General features: G+C 35.3%; 2 long non-coding RNA genes across 3 annotated transcripts in view; one reads left to right on the top strand and one right to left on the bottom strand.

Annotated features, from left to right (window-relative positions):
• Window positions 1-4142: 4142 nt before the first annotated feature.
• On the bottom strand, window positions 4143-23258 carry LOC105495661 (uncharacterized). The gene is made up of 3 exons (XR_011606521.1): window positions 23150-23258; window positions 8632-8841; window positions 4143-4459 (listed from the first exon to the last, which is right to left on the bottom strand). It is a non-coding gene; the product is annotated as an uncharacterized lncRNA (long non-coding RNA).
• A 94-nt stretch (window positions 23259-23352) lies between these two features.
• Window positions 23353-25084, top strand: part of LOC105495660 (uncharacterized) — an 87946-nt gene continuing 86214 nt past the window's right edge. For both annotated transcript variants that reach the window (XR_011607035.1, XR_011607036.1), the window contains exons 1-2: window positions 23353-23523; window positions 24623-24757. This is a non-coding gene — a long non-coding RNA (uncharacterized lncRNA). The remainder of the gene's footprint in view (window positions 23524-24622; window positions 24758-25084) is intronic.

Raw genomic sequence — 25084 nt, 5'->3', positions numbered from 1 at the left:
AGACTATAACTTTGTTCACAATTTAAACACTATTAATATATAATTATACTGCATTATATATTAAGATATAATTAATACATATATATTAAGGTATATATTGATGGCATAACTAATAAAAATAATGAATGCTTATATGTGTTAGACACAATATTAAGAGCTTTGCATATATTATACCTGATGAGGTAGTTGTATCATTATGATTACCATTTTCAGTTGAAGAACTTGAGACACAGATATTGAATACCTTAAACAGCTAGTACTGTTGTTCTAGAATTTGGACCCAGGAAGTCTACTTCCAGAGTAAGGAAGGGAAAAAGCAATGATAATTAAGCAATAGCTATCATAGTAGTTTAAGCAAAATTATGAAGAAAGAACAATTCGCTCTTCTTGAGATAATTGGAAATGTCTAAATAAGGAAACCAAGATTAAACTGAATTTTAAAAAATAAATCTACCTGTATTTATTTTTCTTTTTTTGAGATGGAGTCTCACTCTGCCACCTAGGCTGGAGTGTAGTGGCAGTATCTTGGTTCACTACAACCTCCGTCTCGCAGGTTCAAGTGATTCTCCTGCCTCAGTCTCCCAAATAGCTGGGACTACAGGTGCGCACCACCATGCCCGACTAATTTTTTTGTATTTTTAGTAGAGGCGGGGTTTCACCATATTGGTCAGGCTGGTCTTGAACTCCTGACCTCGTGATCCTCCTACCTCAGTCTCCCAAGGTGCTGAGATTACAGACGTGAGCCACCGCACCCGGCCTCTATTTATTTTTCAAGTTATAAGGCTATACACATGTATCACATGTATCATGGTTCCACTCTTGTTACAAAAAATATATATGCCTCACAATAAAAGTAGTATTAATTTAAATCCCCACTAACTTCTTCACTTCTTAGATGTGTTCCTAGAAATGTTAAAACTTCTACATGCTTTAACATTTCTCATATATTAAAAGAGGATAATAATACCATATTTGAAGATCTCACTGCCAAGTATCTATTAGTGCTATATTTTTAAAAATGGCTACTAGGCAATAGCAAGGAATATGAATTAACACTCACTTTCAGATTCCATGTTTTGAACATGTGGTCCCAAAGCCAATGTTTTATAATTATGGTCACCATATGTCTGGATTTTGAGATCTATTACTAATTTCAAATAACCATTTTAATTCTTTAATTTTTTTAAATTACAAATTAGAAAAAAGAATTTTCAACCATATGTCAAATGGCATAATCATTGTACTTAAACATCTGTGACTGTACAATATGAGATGACCTGGCTCTCCAACTGAATTAAATACTGAAAAATGCTAACTTTCTCTTTTTTTGTTCTGCTGTCAGCGGGCTATTGACTCAGGCCAGGATTTTCATAACCATTTCTAGTGGACACCTGCCCTTTCAATCTTTTAACATGTTTCATCTGTGCCTCTTTCTAAGAATACACACTTTTAGAAGTGGGAATCTCACATTATATGTTGCCGCTCATTAATTTCAATTGAGTAGGTCTCATTTCTTTTCCAAAAATTCTAGGAAAACTCATTACATTCCTCTATAAATTGCCTATGGATCACATTTCTTCTATGAAATAATATGATTAGAAAAAGTAAAGTATTATAAATAATCTGATATGATCACTCATGACTTGGTGAAAATCAGGAATATGGTTTAAAAAAAACTGTTTTGAGAACCCCTGACTTTAACATAGACTAGCTGTCCCCCCAGTGTCTATGCCTAAGAATGGATAGCTGCTGACAACTGCATTAAGAATGGCATAGGGTCAAGGTTATTATGATTTCTCGTGATCTCGTTATTAACCAAGAAAAGAATATATTGTAGAGGGGAAAAATGGAATTTTTGTACGTCAGCCACAGATCTGAGGAATCTGGCATACATTCTGGGTTCTTAGGTAAAACCCAGTAAAAGTGACACAAAATGAACCTGTGTACCACACACTCTCTAAACTTCAGAATGTTGCTTTAGCAGCCTGATTGGGTGACAACTACTGGTGAATTCTGATTTGGAAAACAAACCAAAATTAGCATACAAGTCTTCTAAATTGTATTAGAAATTTTGTTCTTTATATATAAATATTCCAGAGGCACATTCTTTGGATAATTTAAAGATTAACTCCTTCACAGATTGGCAATAGGTCTGACTTCCCAGGCTCACTCCAGTTGATAATGACCATCTGGGACCAATGTTGCCAGGATTCAGGCAGGATGCTTGGGCTTAGGCAGGAAGCTTGCCAAGCAATGTGGGCCAGAGGCACGCACACTAGGTGCATGTGGTCCTGATCCTCAGCTCACCTACTGTGTCCTAAAGCACAAGATGCTGTCCAACCATTTTTCTCCACTTGATGTGAGGAAAATCAAAGAAAACAAACCCAGAATACTACATATAGGATGTTTTTCTGTGGAAGGAATTTAAACTTGGATAATCTGTGATTATAAGAAAATAGTCAAACTGTTGTTAGATATTTAATATCAGTGTAGCTATGGGGAGAATACACGATTTGTTTTTTCTCATTTAAAATGAAATCATTGTAGAATGAATAAATTTGTTTTAAGGGAGAACATTTTAATATAATTTTACATAACTTTCACATTGCCTTTTTTCCAAGAGTTCAATACTTGAAAGATGAACTTGATGAAATATTTAAATGTGTATATTTATAATATATTAAAAGTGACATATTTAGACTTACTAATGCAGCATTTTATCTGCCCAACTAAAGGTGATATCAACTTCTATCTCTTCTGGACAGTTGGTACAACTTGGGACTTTAAACCTGGTAATAGAGTGGTAGCTGGGAAGTCAGGATGTGAATAAGAGACATGGTGAGTGGGTATGGGCTCTCTATGACATAACATTTTAAAGGCAATTCAAAGTATATTTATAAGAGTCTTTGAAATTCAAGGCATATTCTTTGAAAATAATAGAAACTCTGTAACTAGATTTAAATAAGAAAAATGTAATTATAAATTTAAGATCAGTTCAGCCAAAGGAAAATGAAACTCATCAAGCAAGAGCACTTAAAATGATTTTTGTTTATGTTTTCCCTCTTCAAGTATATAACAAAATTTGGATGAGGGTATTTTTCCTTATCCAAATGAGTATTATTGACGCTTGTGTGTCAATAATATTATTAAGTTGTTTATATTTCTGAAATCTAATGCCAGGAGAATAAATGCTAACATCTCTATCACATAAATTAATAGGAAATGATGCTGTAATGATCAGGAATTGTGAATGATCAGAAAGATCAAATGTTTCCAGAAAAATATAGGGTTTTTTTCAGAAAAAATTTCCAAACTATTGTTGAAAAACAAAAAGTAGTGAAAGTATGACTATCATATTCAGGTGATGTCTGTTACTCACATGTGGCACATCATCACCTCACTACAAACTCTCATGCTGTCAGAGTTGTGGTGACTACGCTTTGAGAAGACAGAAGTAAAAGTTGATTTTAGTAGTAGAGAGTTAAAATGCTGCACACCTAAGTCATAATAAACCACTTTCAATGTATTATATATGAACAGTGTGTTTTAAAAGTCCTCATTTTTATACAATGATATATGCATTACATAATTTATACATTCAAACACCAAACACTGGTAAAAACATGGTCTTGTAAATTTGTACAGCTAACTAGAGAGATTCTGCCTGTGCCAATAAGGGAACAAACAAAGAATAAGCTTTTTTCAATTCATGGAAAGAAAAAAGATAATGATGACTTGAACTTCCCCCACTAGCCTCTGTGAACATGGAACACAGCTGAAAATATAACTTTCCTCAGGTGCCTGAAAGATTTGCAGGATTTATAGAAATTCAGCAGGGGAACACATTAAGTGTGTTTCTGGCAGCAGGAAGCTTCTGTACTTTATGGCTTTCTCCTATGAAAGTATATTCCTCAGAAGATATATTTTAAGTTACATAAATCTAAAAATATACAAGTAGCATGTTTTTATTAGAGGCGAATACAGGAGTCTCTCTGTAAAATATGCTTTGATTTTCTTCATCCCCTATATTTTCTATATTGAGAAATAGATATTACTTCTTAAAATAATTCCATAACAAAGCCATTCAGTATTTTTTCAAATAACTCGAAATTTCACAATGTTAGTTGCAGTCAAACATTTAATATCACAGGGGAGACATAAAAGAGATTCTCAATTCATTTTCGCTGAAACAAGGAGAGTATTTATAACCTTCCAAACAAGAGATCTGGAAATAGCACTGCTTGAATAATGGTATGGCAAAGCTCTAGATTCAGTTCTCTGCATGTTCAACTCTACCTTCCTTGACATGTTGGTTCATTCTAAATCTCACAGCAAGAACATTGCTACAGTTCCAAGAATCAAATCCACTGATAATACAGGACACAGGGCAACTAGAAAGTGCAACAGCCTCTCCAACGTGTTATCTTCATAGTTTCAAGTCATTCTTTAAACAATTACTCTGAGAAAGAGATGAGAAAGAATGAGAACCACACACATGTTGAGGAATCAAACTCCATAACTTTCATCTCTTAGCCCTTGCCTAAGATACTAGGATTGGAACTTTCTTGGGAAGAAACCCGGGGCTATGAAAGTAAATTTAATAAACACCATGTATATGTTCAAAAGGAAATGGTTTTATTTTTCACCTATCAATCACTTAAAAAAAATCTCTTTTCCAAATGGAAATAGTTAATAAATAATCTACGATAACTAACAAGCAATAGCATCTGAAAGACAACCAAGACCCTGTTTTTAATAAAAACTTACTCTGGGCTGATTTAGTAAAACCTAAAGTCTAGGATCTTGAATGCACCATGTAAGACTTGTATTTAAGTTTTTATTGTCATAGTCAATATGATAAGCTACTATCTAACATAGTTATTATATTTTGCCTTACTTTGCACAAATGACTCTATGTAGAACGTGTGTTTTCAGGTTTTGGTACATTGAAAACAGAAGTTTTAGAAAGTGAATGATATATGTCTTAAAAACTTCACTAGAAAAGTGCTTGGAATAAAAGCATGATCTAATAATAGGGTATATAGGTTTTCATTAACTAGCTAGGGAGATTCCATCTGTGTCAACAGGGGAGCAAACACAGATTAACCTTTTTCTTAATTCATGGAGAAAAAAGAATGAAAACCTGTATTTTTTCAAACTACCTCTTTCTAAACAGTGAAAACAGCTGAAGATATAATTTTCCTCAGGCCTTTTTGAAAGATATGTGGAATTTACAAAAATTCAGCAGGGGATCGTATTAAATATGTTTCCATCAGCAGGAGTATTCTGTATTTTATGGTTTTCTCCTATGCAAATATTAAAGTAGAAGGCAAGTACATGAAAAATTGTTCATAATATTAAAGGAAACCTTGAACTGACAGCCACATTCCTCCCTTTTGTGGGAAGAAATGAGCTTTCATTATACCTTAGGTTTTGATCTAAACATTCTTCTTGCTTTGAGAAGATAGAAGTAAAAGTTACTATTAGTAGTATAGGGAGTTAAAATGCTAAGTCATAATAAGCAACTTTCAATATATTATATATGAGCAGTATGTTTATACATGTCCTGATTTTTGTACAATGATATATACATTTTATAATTTATACATTCTAACAGTGAATGCATATATTCAAATACTTGAAGCAGTATTTTTAATATGTCATTTGAGAAGCAAAACAAGAAAAAAGTAAATGAAAGTGTAAAATCAGGAAGGTGTTTTTGTATTTCGTTTTTTAACTGTGTTGCTTGTTGTAGAAAGAGAAATGTGTATGACAGAGTGTAATGGTAATGGCAGGTAGGAGTGATTTTAAAAACATCAGTGTCCCTGGTACACTATGCCACATAGTGGTAGCAGTGAGAGCGAAACAAAAGCACCAGTAAATGAAAATCCTCTCTAGTTTGGTGCTTAAACCCTAAAGAGATCAGCGGATAATTTTAGGGTCTCAAATTATGGTAAATATGTCAATGTCCAATTCTTGTCAATTAACTTACCAGAATTACTGTTTGGTGATCAATCAGGCTTTCAAGTCACAGCCAACCCGCAGAACCCCTGGAACTTATGAGCGGTGCATAAAAACTATCAACATATATCATAAATGAAAACAAAATGTATACTTAGGCAGGAGAATACAACCAGAGTAAAAAAAACCCAAAAGTCAGTCTGGATAAACTAGAAGACCCAATATAGACAGTAATTGATAAACAAAACTAGATTTATTTATCTCTGAGGAACAGAAGGAAGTCATCAGAGTCAAGCATTAATATCAGAAAATCCTGCAAAATTATTCTAGATTACAGAAAAATAAGCTTCCAGACCATAAAATATTTACGAGGTATGCATAGAATTTTGAGTGAAAATTACTGTAGAGTGAGTGATTGTCACATCAGACTATCAAAAAGTTCAATAATGCCAAAATAGAATACTAGAAAATATATTGTAGGAGTTGAAATCATTAAAATAATTTTTCCTGTTCTAAAAGAGATTAAGTCTGGAGGTTAACCGAAGACTCAAAGAAAATTATAAATCTAAATGTGTATATTAAATATTGGCAGGTAACTACCCCAAAAATGCAAAGTATAATGGCTAAACCAATGGAGACAAAAAGAACAGAAATATTTTAAATGCAAAAAGAAGTTGATGGCTCTCATCAAACTCTGTAAAACTTTAGAGCTTGCAATTTCATTTGCCATTATTGTCAGGTTTTAGTTTGAACACATATAAATAACTAATTTAATAAAGTGTATAAACCCTTTTCCTGTTTCCCTTGAAAATAGTTGCTGGTGGTGTTTGTGGCCATAATGTTTACCCTGAGGTAACTTTGCCACGAAATAGTTCTCTTTTATTATTATTTTCACATAACTCTAGGATATCAACTTTGGAAACAAAAGACATCATTCTATTTATAGTATTCTGGTTTCAGTAGTGGGATTTCCATTTACAAATGGTAGTAATTTTCTATTGCCAAAAATGCCGAATCCTAGAAAACGTAGCATTCTTACTCATGAATTCTCAAACAGTTGCTGGCTGAAGATTCATTTGATGAATTCAATTTTTTCCAAAATAGACAATTCTGATGATTCAGACAATTCTGCTGTTATTTCTGTTTAGAAATAGCTCCAAGAACAGCTGTTATATTTTATTTTCACGTTGAAAATCAGTCAGATTTGCCTCAAAGAGTGTGTTTATGTGAAATTAAATGAACACTGGCACCAAACTCTATTTTTTTTTTCTAAACAGGCAAAAGGGTTAAACAAAATGAATTATAAACTAGCTTCAACTGTCTTCATTATTACATAAACCTTTAATATAGTCTGGTCATTAAATTATTAATATCCATACTATTTTCATTAATTTTTAAGGTACTGAAATTTGGATCTCCTCATTTCCTAAATATGCACATCAAGGAAGAAAATGTTTTTGATTGTTTTATGTTTAAATACTAATTGGGCTCCCCAGGGCATAAACTAAGAAAACAACTAAAAAAAAGTATATTAAGGATGTTGGAATTAAAAGTCAAACTATGTAAAATATTTAAAGATGTTTATTCTGAACCAATATGAGTTATCATGGTCCAGGTACAGTCCAAAAAGGTCCTAAGAATGTGTGCTCAAGGTTGTGTGGTTACAGTTGGTTTTATACATTTTAGGGAGACAGAATTTATAGGCAAAGACATAGATAAATACATACAAGGTATACACTGGTTCAATCTAGAGAGATGGGATATTGTGAATTTGATGAAGGGGCTCACGGGTCATAGGTGGATTGAAAGATTATCTGTCTAACATTTGGTTGAGAGAGATACACTTTGTCTAAAGACTTAGGAAGTCACTAGAAAGAAATGCTTGAGTTAAGATGAGGGAGTTTGAGGAAGCAACAGTTCTTGGTATGTAAATGAAGCCTCTATATAACAAGAACTCTACATAGCCAACTTCAAAAAGAATAGGTAGTAAATGTCTCTTTTGAGACCTTAAAGGGTATCAGAACCCATTAAATCTCTCCTAAATTCAGGAAAGAACTAGAAAGGGAAGGAGATTTTCTACAGATGCAAATTTATCCCAGAAGAGAGGGCCATTTCAAAATATATCCAAGAAATATATTCTGATGTACAATACTTTTATTTCCTTCAGGGCCTGCTATTTGTCATGTGATGCTATAGCAGAGTCAACTTGGAATTTAGTATCTTATTGCCACAAAGAGTCTATTTGGTCAGTTTCATGATCTCTGTGTTAATGTTAATGCTGGTCAGTTGTGCCTAAACTCCAAAAGAGAGAGGGTATAATGAGGCATGTCCAAACTACTTTCCTGTCATGATTGAGAACTCCGTTTTTCAGATTTCCCTTGGCCCATAAGGGGTCCACTCAGCTGGCTGGGGAGCTTAAGGTTTTCTTTTTGGTTTACAAGCGGAACTGGGAATTAGAATAATGCATTTAAGGGATTTTTAAGTTCTAGCTTTGACATGTAAAGAGTTTAACAGGTGTCACTCTTATCTTTATAATAACAACAAAAGAACAGACTGAAGTTTTATGATTTTATTGGGCCAATCAGAAAACTGAAGTTGGAGGGAAAAATGACACCCTGAAATCTGGAGAGACAGACACATCCAGAGAAATACAGAAACAGATCTGTTTACCTGGAGCAGGAGTGCTGGAGCTATTAACTGGTATAAGCCCTGTAACAGTAATTTTGACGAATCACGGGGAGGCTGGATGTGGGCTAGTGTGAGACTGAGAAGCTTCTGGAAGCTGCAGTCTCAGAAAGCCAGTTGCACTTTCCAGGGCTTTAACTCCAGGAACCCACCAGCTTCTCATTGTAAAGATCCAAATAAGATCCCCATACGACTCTGGAAGAGGAGAGGAAGAGCTATCATTGTGAAATAGCCTAGAATACTGGCCACAAAAAAGTCCACCCTCCAGGGAAACACTTCCTAGGGACTTTTCTCACCCGAGCAAGGGCATTCCTCAACCTCTACTCACTCTGTTCTGACTGTCTCACATAAGGAGAGAAAAAATAAATCTCCATCAAAGTTACCGCTCATAGTCACAGGCCCATGAAGAGACAGATTTAATCATAAGATTGTAGAAATCTTTCTCTTCTTTGTACTTCACAACACCACCAAGGAGGACCCCATAAAACAGTGATTTAGAGCTTAAATGATTTGAGACAGAGACAGGTGTATCACAGAAACCGAAAGCCAAAGGGAGGCACAAAAACAAGGACGCTGGAGGAACTTGAAGCCAACGGCACTGACAGTAACAGCAAACATTAAATAAAAAGCTAAAATCCTAACCATATTAGCATAAATCATCACAAGAAAGGCCCATTACCTGAGTTGGTATTAACTGATACAGCATGCTATCATTCTATGAAACCATAAAAGGCAACCAAATGCATGAAAAAATAGAATTTGAAGGTAAAAAAGCAAGCATTAGAAACAGATTCAGACATGATATATAAACGTTGAAATTTTTACCTAAAGAAATTAAAATTGATACAGGAGCTAAAAAGAAATTATTTAGGCAGATAGTGAGGATAAGAGAGCCTCAGTGGAATTTCCTTTTAATAAAAAGCAGCCCCCAAATCATTTCTTTTCTAAAAAAAAAAATTAGTCTAAAACATCAAGCTACAAACACAGGTAAGCAAACTAGAAGCTTGCATAGGTAAATGCCAGCAACTGTGCAAATAGAAATGGTATAACTGAAAACCAGGTATGTTCAACACGAGGCTCCATCTTCCCTTTACTTTGTCACCATGTGTGCAGTAAAAAGCAGGCAACATGGCGCCGATCAGGTAGAAAACCCATCTGCATAACGAAAGATTAGGGTGGGGTGGCCAGCTTCTTCACACACTGTGTAAATAGCACACCTGGTCCAACCAATCCTTTGCACCCTATGTAAATCAAACACAGCCTTGTCAAGGTCATCTATAAAACCAACCTCATCTTGCCACAAACAGGGAGATCGATTTGGAACACTCTCCCTCTTCATGAGGGAGCTTTTCTCTTTTGCTTGTTAAACTTCTCTTCTTTGTAGAGGCATGATCTCGGCTCACTGCAACCTCCGCCTCCCGGGTTCAAGCGATTCTCCTGCCTCAGCCTCCTGAGTAGCTGGGATTACAGGCACCGGCCACCACACCCTACTAATTTTTCTATTTTTAGTAGAGACCATGTTGGCCAGAATTTTCTCCATCTCCTGACCTCATGATCTGTCTGCTTCAGCCTCCCAAATTGCTGGTATTACAGGCATGATCCACTGCCCTAGGCCCAAATTTCTGTTCTTAAATTCATTCCTTGTGTGTCTGCACCCTTGCTTTCCTTGGTGTCAGGCAAGGAACCTTGAATATTACCCCAGAAAAACAATGCCATTTCGAAATGACTATAATTAGTATGATAAGGGCTTTAATGAAAAAAATGTAGACAGCATACTAGAATATAAGGATAATGAAAGCAGAGATAAGGTAACTCTAAAGAAAGAATAAAATGCAAATATTAGAAACAATAATAAAGAAAAATTTCAACAGCACTAAAGAATGCCTTCAATGGGCTCAACAGTCAAAAAATCAGTGATCTTAAAGACAGATTGATGGAAACTTTTCAAGCAGAAATACAGAGATAAGAACAAATGGGAATGGAAATGGGGGGAAAGAATATCCAAAAATAGAATTACAAGAACCGTGGAGCAATTACAAATATGTATGTGATTGGAGTACCAAACAGAGAAGAAATAAAGAATGGAGACATACATTTGAAGTACTAATAGACAATAATTTGCTAAAATTAGTGACAGAGACCTGACCACAGATCTAGGGAGTTCAACAAACACAAAATAAAATAAAACCAAAATATCCACGTTGATAAAGCTACTAAGTGGCAAGTGGCACATACAGCATGGGCACACTGGACACCAGGAGGATTCACGTTCCAGGGAGGGTGGAGAAAGATGGTGGGAAGTTTTATCATGCTATGCACAATGCATAGAATTTTAAATGTATATATATTATTTCTAGAATCTTCCATTTAACATTTCAGGCCACAGTTGACTGCGAGCAACTGAAACCAGGAAAAGTGAAACCACAGATAAAGGGGACAGCTCTATTTTATATGATCCCACTTTATAATCTCCTCTGGCTTGTAAATTTAACACAAAGAAAAATAGTTACAAACATTAATGTAATGACAGCAATATTTCACCCAACTACACCAATGTTAATCTAATTATGCCAATGCTACTTTAAATCTGAATGATTTAAATATAAATAAAAAACAAAGACAGTGGGGTGAATAAAAAAAAACCCAAATCTTTGTTATCAATAAATAATTTCATTTTAACTAAAGACTTAGATAATTTAAAACTCATGGAATGGTTTTAAAAAGAAAAAGGAAAGACACAATACATGTAAGGAATAGAAGAATCAAATTTCACAATAAATTATGCCTAACATACATAGAATACTTCAGCCCCAAACAGCAGAATGTACATTCTTCTCAAATAAAATTGTACATTCTTCAAGATAGACCATATATTACAGCTGAAAACAAGTCTCATTATGTTTTATAGGATGTATATTCAAATTATCTTCTCTGATTGCAATAAGATGAAATTAAAACAAGAAAACAAACAAACAACAACAACAACAACAAAAACAGAAGAAAACCTGAGGATTTGTTGGCAAGATAGCTGAATAGGAACAGCTCTGGTCTGCAGCTCCCAGTGAGATTGATGCAGAAAGCGGGTGATTCCTGTGTTTCCAACTGAGGTACCCAGTTCATCTCATTGGGACTGGTTGGACAGTGGGTGCAGCCCAAGGAGGGCGTGCCAAAGCAGGGTGGGATGTCACCTCACCCGGGAAGTGCAAGGGATCAGGGAAGTGCAAGGGATCAGGGAAGTGCAAGCTCTTCTAGCCAAAGGAAGCCTTTAGGGATTGTACCATGCACTTTGGCCCAGATAACACGCTTTTTCCATGGTCTTCGCAACCCACAGACCAGGAGATTCCCTCCCGTGCCTACACCACCAGGGCCCTGGGTTTCCAGCACAAAACTGGGCAGCCATTTGGGAAGACACTGAGCTAGTCACAGGAGTTTATTTTTCATACCATAATGGAACCTGGAATGCTAATGAGACGGAACCATTCACTTCCCTGGAAAGTGGGTTGAAGCCAGGGAATCAAGTGGCCTGTCTCGGCAGGTCCCACCCCCAAGAAGCCAACAAGCTAAGATCCAGTGGCTTCAAATTCTCATGCCTGCACAGCAGTCTGAGCTCTATCTGGAACACTCGAGTTTGGCGTGGGGAGGGGCATCCGCTATTGCTGAGGCTTAAGGAGGTGGTTTTACCCTCACAGTGTAAACAAAGCTGCTGGGAAGTTAGAACTGGGCAAAGCCCACTGCAGCTCAGGAAGGCCACTGTGGCCGACTGCCTCTCTGGATTTCCTGCTCTCTAGGCAGGGCATCTCTGAAAAAAAGGCAGCAGCCCTAGTCAGGGAATTACAGATAAAACCCCCACCTCCCTGAAACAGGGTACCTGGGGGAAAGGGTGGTTGTGGGCACAGCTTCAGCAGACTTAAACCTCACTAACTGGCAGCTCTGAAGAGAGCAGTGGATCTCCTAGCACAGCATTTGAGCTCTGATAAGGGACAGTCTGCCTCCTCAAATTGTTCCCTGAACCCCCTGTATCCTGACTGGGAGACACCTCCCAGTAGGGGCTGACAGGCAACTTACACAGGAGAGCTCTGGCTAGCATCTGGCGGGTGCCCTTCTGGGACGAAGCTTCCGGAGGTAGGAACAGGCAGCAATCTTTGCTGTTCTGCAGCCTCTGCCAGTGATACGCAGCCAAACAGGGTCTGGAGAGTACCTCCAGCAAACTCCAGCAGACCAGCAGCAGATGGGCCTGACTTTTAGAAGGAAAATTGACAAAGAGAAAGGAATAGTATCAACATCAACCAAAAGAACGACCACTCAGAGACCCCATGTGCAGGTCACCAACTTAAAAGACCAAAGGTAAATAAATCCATGAAGATGGGAAGAAACCAGCGCAGAAAGGCTGAAAACTCCAAAAACCAGAACGCTGCTTCTCCTCCAAAGGATCACAGTTCCTCACCAACAAGGGAACTAAACTGGATGGAGAATGAGTTTGATGATTTGACAGAAGTAGGCTTCAGAAGGTGGGTAATAACAGTCTCCTCTGAGCTAAAGGAACATGTTCTAGCCCAATGCAAGAGAGCCATGAAACTTGAAAAAAGTTAGACGAATTGCTAACTAGAATAACCAGTTTAGAGAATAACATAAATGACCTGATGCAGCTGAAATACATAGCTCGAGAACTTGGTAAAGCGTACACAAGTATCAACAGCTGAATCAATCAAGAGGAAGAAAGGATATCAGAGACTGAATATCAACTCAATGAAATAAAGTGAGAAGACAAGATTAGAGAAAAAAGAGTGAAAAGAAACAAACGAAGCCTCCAAGAAATATGGGACTATGTGAAAAGACCAAATCTATGTTTAATTAGTTAGTGTACCTGAAAAGGTACACTAATTAACTTCAGCAAAGCCTCAGGATACAAAATCAATGTGCAAAAATCACAAGCATTCCTAAACATCAGTAATAGACAAACAGAGCGCAAAATCATGAGTGAACTCCCATTCACAATTGCTACTAAAAGAATAAAATATCTAGGAATAAAATTTACAAGGGATGTAAAGGACCTCTTCAAGGAGAACTACAAACCACTGCTCAAGGAAATAAGAGAGGACACAAACAAATGAAAAAACATTTCACGTTCATGTATAGGAAAATCAATATTGTGAAAATAGCCATACTGCACACAGTAATTTATAGATTCAGTGCTATCCACATCAAGCTACCACTGACTCTCTTCACAGATTGGAAAAAACCACTTTAAATTTCATATGGAACCAAAGAAGAGCCCACATAGCAAAGACAATCCCAAACAAAAAGAACAAAGCTGGAAGCATCAGGCTACCTGACTTCAAATTCTACTACAAGGCTGCAGTAACCAAAACAGCATGGTACTGGTACCAAAACAGATATATAGACCAATGGAACAGAACAGAGGCCTCTGAAACAATGCCACACATCTACAACCATCTGATCTTTGACAAACCTGACAAAAACAAACAATGGTGAAAGGATTCCCTATGTAATTAATGGTGTTGAGAAAACTGGCTAGTCATATGCAGAAAGCTGGAATTAGATCCCTTTCTTACACCTTATACAAAAACTAACTCAAGATGGATAAAGACTTAAATATTAGACCTAAAACCATAAAAACTCTAGAAGAAAACCTAGATATGACCATTCAGGACATAGGCATGGGCAAAGACTTCATGACTAAAACACCAAAAGCAATGGCAACGAAAGCCAAAATCAACAAATGGAATCTCATTAAATTAAAGAACTTCTGCACAGTAAAAGAAGCTATCATCAGAGTGAACAGGCAACCTACAGAATGGGAGAAAATTTTTGCAATCTATCCACCTCACAAAAGGCTAATATCCACAATCTACAAGGAACTTAAACAAATTTACAAGAAAAAACAACCTATCAAAAAGTGGGCAAAGGATATTAACAGAGACTTCTCAAAAGAAAACATTTATGCATCCAACAAACATATGAAAATAAAGCTCATCATCACTGGTCATTAGAGAAATGCAAATAAAAATCACAATGAGATACCATCTCACACCAGTTAGAATGGCGATAATTAAAAAGTCAGGAAACAACAGATGCTGGAGACGATGTGGAGAAATAGGAACACTTTTACACTGTTGGTAGGAGTCTAAATTAGTTCAATCATTGTGGAAGACAGTGTGGCGATCCCTCAAGGATCTAGAACTAGAAATACCATTTGACCCAGCAATCCTATTACTGGGTATATACCCAAAGCATTATAAGTCATTCTACTATAAAGACACATGCACACATATGTTTATCACAGCATTGATCACAATAGCAAATATTTTGAGCCAACCCAAATGCCCCTCAATGATAGACTGGATAAAGAAAATGTGGTACATATACACCTTGGAATACTATGCAGCCATTAAAAAGAATGAGTTCATGTCCTTTGCAGGGCCATGGATGACACTGGAAACCATCTTTCTCAGCAAACTAACACAAGAACAGAAAACCAACACAGCATGTTCTCACTCATAAGTGGGAGTTGAACAATGAGAACACATGGACATAGGGAGGGGAGCATCACACACTGGGTCCTGTTGGAGGGTGAAGGGCCGGGAGGAGGGATAGCATTAGGAGAAATACCTAATGTAGATGACGGGTTGACGGGTGCAGCAAACCACCATGGCACATGTATACCTATGTAACAAACCTGCACGCTCTGCACATGTACTCCAGAACTTAAAGTATAATTTAAAAAAAGAAAATCTGTAATAATTCACAAATGTGTGGAAATTTTTAAACACACTCAACCATTGAGTCAAAAAGAAATCACAAGAGAAATTTTAAAAAAATTAGTAATGACTAAAATTTAAAAAACCACAACATATCAAAACTTTTTGGAACAGTGAAAGCAGTACTCAGAGGGAAATTGGTAGCTGAAAATGCCTACATTGAAAAACAGAAAGATCTTGGATCAATAATCTAACTTTACATTTTAAGCAAGTAGAGAAAGATGAGCAAATTAAACACAAGCTAGCTGAAAAAAAAAATCAAATAATGCTGAAAAAAAAACTAGGTATCCAAATATAAAAGAATGAACACGGTCAACCACACCCAAATATTAGTACAAAAAAAAAAAATCAAAGTCCAAAATATAAGACGTAAAACTGTAAAATTTCTTAGGAGAAAACGTTGGGGACATTTTCTTGGACATTAGTGTGGGCAACTTTCATGGATCAAGCAAAAGAAAAAATTGATAAATTGAGTTTGCACTTTTGTGCATCAAAAGTTACTATCAAGGAAGCAAAAAGACGACCAACTGAATGGAAGACACTGTTGCAAATCATATTATCTGATAAGAGATTACTTTTCAGAATATGCAAAATAACTTCTAACATTCCACGACAGCAACAACAAAATAAACAACCCAATTCAAACATGGGCAAAGGATTTCATAGAAATTTTTCCAAAGAAGATATGCCAAGGGCCAATAAGTTCATGAACATATTCTCAACATTATTAGTCAGTAAGAAAATGCATATAAAACCACAATAAAATATAGCAAGTGTTGGCGTGTAGGATGTGAAGAAATAAGAAAACTTTTGTATTGCTGATAGCAGTGTAAACCAATGCAGCCATTGTGGAAACCAGTTTCCTAAAAATTTAAATATACAACAACCCATATGAGTCAGCAATTCCATATTTCATTTTTTTGGTATCTATGCGGAAAAGCTGAAAGTAAAAACTTGAACAAATATGTGTACACAAATACTCATTGTTGCATTATTCAGAATAACCAAAAGATGAAAAGGACACAGGTGTTTATAAAAAGAAGAATGGACAAGCAAATATGGCATAGTCATATGATGGAATATTAATCAGCCATTAAAAAGAAAAAAATTCTTATGCATGACGTAATATGTCTGGACCTTGATAACATTTTGCAAAGTGAAATCAGCCAGACACAAAAGGGCAAATATTGTAATTCCACTTGTATGTTGTACCCAGAATAAGCCAATCCAAAGAGGCAGAAAGTAGAATTTAGGTTACCAGGAGCTGAGGAGGAGAAAAGAGTGAAAAGTTATTGCTTAACTGGTACAAACTGTTCTTAGGGATGATGAAAATGTTTTTGGTATAGACAGTGGTAATGAGTTCACAACATTGTTAAGGTATTTATAAAATACCTCTGAGTTGTACACTTAAAAATGGTTAAAATGATAAATATTAAACTATGCATGTTTTACCACAATAAAAAATAACTGGCAAAACAGATACAGCAATATATAAAAATATTATATACCATGACAAGGTGGAATTTTTATCATGAATTCAGTTTTGTAATTTTTTAAAATACAGCAACATATACAAATATATTAGGTACCATAGAAAAGGGAATTTTTTTTCTTACGTATGCAAGGCTTTGTTTCGTATTTTATTGTATGTAATACACCATACAAAGGACAAAGGGCAAAACCACATAATCGTCTTAATACACAGAGAAGAAGTTTGACAAATCCAATATCCTTTCAGAATTGAAACACCCAACAAACTAAGAATTGAAGGTAACAAAAGAAAAATAAAAGAAAAAGGAATTGAAAGTGACAAAAGTAAAATGTCTGCTCTTGCCTCTTCTAGTCAACATTGTGTTACACATTCCAGCCAAAGAAATTAGGCAAGGAAGAAAGATATTTTGATTAAAAAAAAAAAAAAAGGAAGGCAGCAAGGAAGGCAAAAAGGAAAGAAGGAAAAAAGAAAGGAAAGAAGGATCTCTATTTGCAGATGAAAGTTCTCAGTAATTTGTTCAGAAAAAGCTATTTGAAACAATAATAAAGTTAAACAAGGTTTCAGGATAAAAGATTATTATAAGAAATATTTCTATAAAGTAGCAATGAACAATGGAATTATGAAAAACTTCCATTTGCAATAGCATAAAAATAACAGCATATTAGTCAGGGTTCTCTAGAGGGACGGAACTAATAGGATATAAGTATGTATGAAGGGGAGTTTATTAAGAAGTATTGACTCACATGATCACAAGGTAAAGTCCCACAATAGGCTGCCAGCAAGCTGAGGAACCAGTAAGCCAGTTTTAGTCTCAAAATCTCAAAAGCAGGGAAGCTGACGATGCAACCTTCGGTCTGTGGCCAAAGGCCTGAGAGCCTCTGGCAAACCACTGGTGTAAGTTCGAGAGTCCAAAAGCTAAAGAACTTGGAGTTTGATGTTCAAGGGCAGGAAGCATCCAGCACGGGAGAAAGATGAAAGCCGGAAGACTCAGCAAGTCTGCTCTTCCATCTTCTCCTACGTGCCAGCTCCATGCTGGCAGCTGACTAGATGGTGCCCAATCAGACTGAGGATGGGTCTGCGTCTCCCAGTCCACTGACACAAATGTTAATCTCCTTTGACAACAGCCTCACAGATACTTCCAGGAACAATACTTTGCATCCTTCAATGCAATCAAGTTGACACTCAATATTAACCATCACAAACAGGAATACATTGAACACAAAAAGTGTGAGAGTTTCATACTGAAAACTATAAAACATTGTTGAGAAAATGTAAAGGAGATCTAAAGAAATGAAAAAGATATTCATACTTCCTGGATAAGAAGACAATATTGTTAAAGTGGCAGCACTCCAGAAATTATTCTACAGATTAAACACTATCCTTGTCAAAATCAGTCTGCTTTTAGTTTTGTTTTCTAAATTATTTATTATTTATTCATTTGCTTTTTTATTTATTTATTTTCATTATATCTTAGTTCCTTGAGTCGACGTCTTGCTCTGTCAGCCAGGCTGGAAGGTAGTGACACAATTATGGCTCACTGCAACCTCAAACTTCTAGGTGGTAGTGATCTTCCCGCTTCAGCCTCTGAAGTGGCTGAGACTACAGGCACATGCCATCATTTGTGGATAACATTTTTTAAATTTTTAATAGAACTTGGGGTCTCAATATGTTGCCCAGGCTGGTCTCGAAATTTTGGCCTCACCTGATCTTACTACCTTGGATTTCCAAACTGCTGAGACTATATACATGAGACAGCTCCCAGCCTGCTTTTAATAGAGACTGACAGACTTGTATTAAAATTTCATGTGGAAATTCAAGTTGCCAATAACAGCCAAAATAGTCTTAGAAAAAGAAAACTACTTTGAAGGATTCACATTCCCTAGTTTTAAAATTTACTACAGAAAACAAGACAGGATGGTAGAAGAATAAGAACAGACATACAGATTAATGGAATATATTTCAGTTCAGAAATGTGCCCTTATACTTATGGTCAATTGATTTTTGACGATGGTGCCAAGATAACTCAAGAAAACAAAATAATTCTTAGAATAAATGGTGCTGGGACAAGAGGACATCCACATACAATAGAATGAATTTGGACCCTCTACCTCACATCATGTACAGAAACTAACTCAAAATTAATCACAGACCAAGGTAGAAGGGCTAAAAATATAAAACTCTCAGTATAAAACAGAATAAGTCTTCATGGACTTGGCTTTAGCAGTGGTTTATTAGATAGGATGCTGAAAGCGTAAGTGGAAAAAGGAAAAATGAATAAATTAGACTACATCAGAATTAAAAACGTTTGTACTTTAAATAATACCATTAAGAAAGTGAAAAGAAAACCCAGATGATGAGATGAAATATTTACAAATCATATATTTGATAAGGGTCTTATATCCTGAATAAGAAAAGAGCCCTTAGAAATCAATAATGCATGAACAAATGACCTCATTAAAAAATAAGCAAAGAATCTGAATAGACATTTCTCCACAGAAGATATACAAATAGCAAGTAGACACATAAAAAAAATGATGAACATCATAAGTCATCATAGGGAAATGCAAATCAAAATCACAGTGAGATTCCCCTTCAAATCTACAAGACCGGTAATTTTTAAAAGACAGTTAATTATAAGTGTTGGTGAGGAGCGAGGATAGAAACTGGAACACTTATACTTTGCTGCTGGCAATGTAAAATAGTGCAGTTACTTAGAAAACACTTTAGCAACACTGCAAAATCTTAAAAATAGAGTTAGCGTTAGCGTATAATCTAACAATTCTACAAATTCTACATATATAACTGAGAAAAAATAAAAACATAATTTCACAAAAAAAATGTGTACATAAATGTTCATAGAAGTATTATTTAATAATAACTCCTAAATGGAAACAACACTAATGTCTATCAATTGATACAAAGATAAATAAATTATAATATAATCATATTATTAAAAGGAATAAAGTACTGATATATGCTACAGTATGGATAAACCTTGAAAACATTACACTAACTGAAAGAAGTCAGTCACAACAGACCCCATGTTGTGTGATTCCAATTACATGGAGTGTCCACTATGGCAAATCTTAGAGAGACAGAAAGTAGGTCTGTTGTTGCTTAGAGCTGGGCTTGGAGTCAGAATGAGAACTGATTCCTAATGAGGTTGCTTTTGGGAGAGATAGTTGGTTTTTTTTTAATTGGATTGTGATTATGAATACATAACTCTGTAATATACTAAAATCCATGTAAACTGCTCACTTTCAAATTAGAAATTTTACGGCATGTGAATTATATCTATGTAAAGTCATTAATAAAAATAATATTACTTGCTTTAGGAATAGTATAAGAAACAAATGTATTTAGTGATAAAAATATGCTCAATAATAAAATATTTTTATTATCTTTCCTTTTGTATTATGCATGCTAGCATTCTTCTCTACTAATCTATTGAGTTGTTATAATATAATCACTACTTTAAAAAAAAAAGCAAATACTAAATAATGATTTGGAGTCTAGGTTCAGTTACTTGCTCTTGCCCTAAACTATCTCCTGTATTAATGCCTTAAGTATTGTACTTTTCAGAAAACTTCTTTAACAATGTATTAACATTGCTGATGAATATCTTGGCAACAGTAGGGTTTTTGTACTAGTCAAATGCTGCAATTACTTTTTGAGTTTGCTTTTTATGTGGGTAATGTAAATATTCAATTTCCCCTAATTATACAAAACTACCAGAACCCCATAGGTGAAATCAGCTATCTCTATGGTACTGGTGAATTTTCTATCTATGCCTACGTCATTTTCCAGGTTACCAAGAGTGATAAGATAATAAAAGTGAAGTTACTGAGAGCAGTGAATAAACCACCTACTATGGTGGTTTATATATGGTGGTGTATATATAATATACACTTTAAGTTTCAACCCTTAATCAATAATGCTTATGAAGTTGACAAAATGCCTTTCAAAGTAAAATAATCTACCTAGAGATGTTAGCTAGTATATAACTATGATTACTGATACATTTTCTACCCTGATAAACATTATTTTAAAAAATACAGAGTATAATTTTCTATATAGATATATAAGTACAGGAATCATTGATATTTTAATGCCTCAATTATCCAAGGAAACAATGAGTAAATCATTATTGCAATCAATTAAATACAATTGTTGATATTCAAAATATTTTTTTTTCTTAAATGACTTGGAATCTTTTCTAAAGTGTAGTAATTAACCCTCTGTCTTTGGAACATAGATCTGAATCTTCTGAAATTACTTTGTTACACTCTTTGACACACTGCAAATTTTTTATAATAAATGTATATTTTAATTTTGAGAAATAGAGATAGATCATGCAATTCTTGGCCTCTACTCACTAAACAGAGAGAGTGAAAAAAGTGAAACATATGTAAAAAATTGTATTTTGTAAAAGTAAAAAATCTAAATATGAGAACCAAAATTATTATTTTAAACATATCTGTTTTGTTTGTTTTTTAATTTGAAAAAAATAACACAATGCAACCACAAGGGCTCTTGTCGTTGTTCACCTTCTGCTCCTATCTAGGAGCAAGAAGACAGAAAACCTGGAAAAGCTACTACCTTAATCCCAGCAATCAAGCAACAGCAAAGGACCGTTCATTTCTGACCAAGAAAGAGCTGGCAGATGAGAAAGGTTAACAACAAAAGGGCTAATTTGTTATGATTTGTGTGACTTATCCCGGCAGGAATCTGGCTTAAGATTCAGAACCTCAGCCAATCATTGGAATGAACTGTCTACTAAAATGAATGTAAGTATTGACATCTCCTTTCAAAATAAGACATGAAAAGTAAGAGAAAACAATTTCATATAAACCGTTTTCTTCATTGTACAAATAATCTATACATTTATGATAGGAAATTTTCTTTAAAATGTCTCTTCTCAAATGTTATTTATTATTAGATTTTATGATAGCACAAAATTACTTCTAGATAAATACACCTAAACTCTGTAATTAATGCCTATCAAAATACTCAATATGAGTATTTTCATATAATTGATAATTATTTTGACAAATGTATTCATGTTGATATAATTTTCTTTGTTTAGTGAAATTCTGAGTATACTTTTGTTTTCTACTTTTATGTTTGCAAAAGTATCAAATAAAGATGTATTTTTATGAAAAAAAATCAACTTTACTGTTGTCAAGGTTTTGCTTCTCCAGCTTCTTAAATGTAATCTCTTTCTCTCGCTCTCTTGTTCCGCTTTCATATATGGATATGTATTATATATGTGTATCTGAAAGTTTTAAAACTTCAGACAAAAGATATTGAGTAAATAAAAATTATTATTACAGAGATAAATTTCTCATATTTTGAACTGCATCTTTTGCCCCCAAAATATTTAAAGAAGAGCTAAGAAAAAGCTTATCAAAGACTTTTTAGTGCCTCAACTTAATGAAATTGCTACAACCCCAGCCAGAAATGCAATTCTAAACATAATTTTGTCAGAATAATCCTCAGTAACTATTGTTTAAATGGAAATATCCATATTATTACTTAGTAGGTTCTCTAAGACTGACACCTGTATGTAGTTGATGTATCAGGTGTTTCTTCAATAATTCTTGCATCTCCTCCATTGCATATATCAAGTAATAATAAATAACAACAACAATAATAACAACAACTACAACAATAGCAGCAAAACCCTTCCTATGTGCCAGGCATTGTTCAAAATGCTTTACATTAATTAACTCATTTAATCATCAAGATGATCCTATAAAATATAGTAACCCCAATTTATGGATGAGGAAACTGGACATAAAAGTTTGAATAATTTCCCGAAGTCACATAACACGTTAAATGATGGGGCAAGGATTGACTCCTAGAATAATATTTTCAAGCTAAGCTTTTTACCACTGTGTGCTACTTTGTGTCTTCCTATAACACACACACACACATGCATTTGCACACACAAACACGTGTGGCTTTATTTAAATTTTCTTTAAGCTCCAAACTTCTCATACACTAATAACAATACAATTTTTTCTTTTGTTTCAAGTAATATTCCATAGAGCCTCTGGTGTACCACAAACCTCAGTACAATAAGACCATAAAATTGAATTTATTGAACTACAGAGTTGCCCCTCGTGGTCTTATGCTGACTTGGTGGGAACCAAAGAAAGACTGTGCCTATAAAGACTACAATAAAGAAGTCCTCAATCAGCTCAGTAGGTAGAACGATTTCCACAGTTACCTTAGGAGGTACTTAATTATGATGCTCATTTCATTAAAGTAAATTCACGCAAATAATAATTCTCAAGGACAAGATCACTCCCAGGCATGATAACACTAGAATTCTTACTTTTTTTTTTTTTTTTTTTGAGACCGAGTCTAGCTCTGTGACGCAGGCTGGAGTGCAGTGGCGCGATCTCGGCTCACTACAAGCTCGTGCCCAGCCTAGAATTCTTACTCTTGACTGTTATGCTATCAAGACACTAGTCAAGGCTTGGAATAAAAATTCATGTCTTCATGGCATCCGCATTTTGACAGCAGCTGAAACCAAAGGAAAATATAAAGTTGTCCAAAGAAAGCAGTCAAGTTAAAAACAATGAACTGGACTCACAAAATGTAAGCATTAAACATATAGGCAGAAAAAGAGGTGAAGAAAATATGAAAAGTAGGATAAATACTAGCTATGGGTGCTTGGAGGGTGGCTCAGGGTGAAAAAGGCAGCCAGTTTCAATTTCAGAAAGGAAGGGGAGGTGCCATCAAATGAAATAACGTTTCACTAAGGAAAAAAGTCTTGAATCAAATGAAAGCATCTATGGAATTTAGGATAGTTTCAGCAAAGTGGTAGGCTTGGAAAACATATTTAAGAAGTAGAGGCTGGGTAGGAGTGGTTCATGCCTGTTATCCTTGCACTTTGGGAGGCTGAGATGGGTAGATTGCCGGAGCCCAGGAGTTTGAGACTAGCCTGGGCAACACAGTGAAACCCTGTCTCTTAAAAAAAATATATAAAAGTTAGACAGGCTTGATGGTGCCCACCTGTGGTCCCGGATACATGAGAGGCTGAGGTGAAGGATTGGATGAGCGTGGGAAGTGAAGGCTGCAGTGAGCCATCATTGCGCAATTGCACTCCAGTCTGGGAGACAGAGTGAGACCCTGTCTCAAAAATAAATAAATAAATAAATAAATAAATAAATAAGAACAGGCAGAGGTTTGTTGAGGAAATTGGATATAGGAAAATGGAGATAGCAGACATAAAACCTTTAGGTTTTTGTTTGTTTGTTTTATATAAACTTGCCTTAGGAAAAAAAATAGCTAGTTTCAATTGTAAGACAAGTCAAAGTTGATTTTTTTCCTCCTTTGATTTGACAGAAAAGTAAGAAAGTTTATAGCTACAGGAAAAATGTTAAGAGAAAGAGGTTAAAAATAGAGGTAACAGTAGAAAGAGGGAACACTTACTAGGGGAAATTATTGGAAGACATTAACAAAAATAAAATTAAGATTTAATTTTAAGAAATTTGACTCTTGGCTGTTGATAGGGAAGCTTGACACAGGGCAGTGTTCCCACTGAGAACAATCAGAAAATGTAAGTAAAATACCAAAAACAGTTTGGAGGAATTGGAGAGTTTACACTGTATTCATAACTTAAAAAGCCAGACCCTAGAGGAAGGGGAGCTTATGTAGAGAACCTAAGTTTATGCAAGCCACATTTCCCCTTTAGCATTTGTCTACTGAGCATTGAGGGAAAGGCTGAGAACCAAGACAGAGGGCAGGAAGAGGAACCACCAAACTCCGGGACGTTCGATGGAGGAGACAGAACAAAATATTAGAGTTGATGGGTCAAGATGACCAGCTGGTAAGGGGCCAAAATCTCAGAGAGGAGGGAAGCACAGAGATGTGAAAGTGATATTTAGCATCTTCTGTCCTGTTAACACATTGTCTATATTAATCTATGTGGTAGACTGTATGATAATAATCTACATAGTGAAGGAGAATAAAAAACAAAACAAAAAGGAACTGCAAAACACAGTGCAGTTGTTGGCACTATTGCCCTTCTAGAAGACAAAATGGAATCAAGGATCCAAAAAGAAGGAAGGCTCTAGGAATCATCCCAAGCTCTCAGTTATTTTCCTCCCGGTACTACACCCTAGGAGTGTGGGTAAACCAGAGAAAGACTGCACCT

This window comes from Macaca nemestrina, chromosome 8, assembly GCF_043159975.1.
Source record: "Macaca nemestrina isolate mMacNem1 chromosome 8, mMacNem.hap1, whole genome shotgun sequence".
Classification (NCBI taxonomy): Eukaryota; Metazoa; Chordata; class Mammalia; order Primates; family Cercopithecidae; genus Macaca; species Macaca nemestrina.
Note: the sequence above shows the minus strand (reverse complement) of the source record. Positions and strands in the feature narration are given on the sequence as shown.